The sequence below is a fragment of the Echinops telfairi genome, unplaced genomic scaffold, assembly GCF_000313985.2.
Source record: "Echinops telfairi isolate 266 unplaced genomic scaffold, ASM31398v2 ScPeMD7_23;HRSCAF=83, whole genome shotgun sequence".
Lineage (NCBI taxonomy): Eukaryota > Metazoa > Chordata > Mammalia > Afrosoricida > Tenrecidae > Echinops > Echinops telfairi.
Window position 1 is genome coordinate 12,423,136 of NW_022103920.1, and position 1,673 is coordinate 12,424,808.

At 49.0% G+C, this 1,673-nt stretch overlaps 1 protein-coding gene across 1 annotated transcript in view; it reads right to left on the bottom strand.

The window, feature by feature from the left end:
- Nucleotides 1-1,673, bottom strand: part of EXOC4 (exocyst complex component 4) — a 767,286-nt gene that overhangs the window by 745,618 nt on the left and 19,995 nt on the right. The window lies entirely within an intron of this gene.

A 1,673-nucleotide genomic window follows, 5' to 3' on the forward strand; every position in this document is an offset into this window, starting at 1 on the left:
TGTAGGTTCACTATGAGTTGGAATCAATTCAATGGCAGTGAGTTTGGTTTCTGGGATTTGGGTGGCACAGTGATTCAGTGCTCAGCTACTAACCAGAAAGGTGAATGGTTCAAACCCACCTGGTGCTCTGCAGGAGAAAGATGAGGCAGTCTGCTGAGATATACATGATGGTTCTGGAAATCCAATGGGACACTTCTACTGGGTCCTATTTGGTAGGTTCGGTTTGTTAGCAAGTGTTTTTATTTAAATTGTAATTCAATATTTCTGTACAGTGTGGTTCCTGGGTTTTGTTTGAAGTTTTGTTTGTAAGACTTACATATGAATACATCTCAGTGCAGCATTTGATGAGCCTGACCTCTGAAGCTACCGGCCCACTGCCCCAGCACCACTTAGCAGAGAGCCAGTAACATGGGCTTTCTAGTGCACCTCCCTGTGGCATATCTGAATGGCTGTATTCAATCTTAAATCTTCTTAAAATCTGTAAAGAATTTGACTTCTGTTCTTCCAAAACACATAGCAGCTTAGTTCTGTAATTCTCAGCTTTTTCTGCCGCATGCAATGGTTACTATAGAAATGGTTAAAAATAAACTTTATGTCACACGACACACAACTAGGCTCTTGATCAAGAGTCGGGGATACGCCTACAGAGTATGGCGGCAAAGGCCTTTCCGGTTGGAAACAGACTCTGACAGCATCTCACACTCGGGTAGACAAGCAGTCGGCCCACTTCTGACCGGCTTACTCCGTGGGAAAAGAAGGTACAGACTGTGAAGACGCACTCCGGCATCAGCCTGTGGTGAGATGATCCTCACCAACCCGGTCGCCTTCCATGAGGGAACCAAAGTGGCAGGACAGAGGAGGAGCCATGGAGTGCTGGAAACCACACTGCCCGGAGGGGGGGCTTTGGGGATGGAAAGCCACACTTTTGAAGAAAGGTTATTCTAAAACCCAAGGAGGAAGCTGGAATACCACTCAGCAATGAAAAGGGAAGACGTGAACAATCTCAAAACGTTCGGGAGGAGAAGTCAGACTCAAAAGAGCGCACACCCTGTGGTTCCCTGCATGTGTGAAGTTCCAGAACGAGCCAGGCCCACCCTGACTGACAGGCTTCAAAGAAACGGTTGCTTGCGGAGGGTGGGGTGTGTGACGCACTGAGGGCAGGAGGAGGAGGCAGGCGCAGAGTCGGGTTCGTGGGGACCCTTTTGAGGGTACAGACGTTTGCCAAAGTTCACTCCCTCCAGCACCAGGCAAGAGACAGCACCCCATGTCTCTTCAGGTGTGGCACTGTGGATTTCTGCAAAATCTTTCACTGAGAAATAAAGACATGAAAGATCTCTGCTTATTCTACAATCAATCAGCAGCAGCTCAGCCAACCGGCAGGAAAGGATGGCCAGGGCCTGGGGGCCAGAGTGTGGGGCCTGAACGGGCCGAGCAGATGATCGAGCAATGACGGCGGCCATCGTTCTTACTTATTATCAGGTTCACACTGAGGAGCGGCCCTCAAAACACACAGCCAAGAACCACGTGGAAGAGGAAGGGATGGCGTCACTGATAGCTCTTTGACAGTCCACCCTCTGGCCAAATACCAAAGAACCCTTTCAGCCTGTTTTATCCAATAATCAACAAGACAAGTAGGACACAAGAGCCCTTTAAAGACCTGCAAAAGGGAGGAG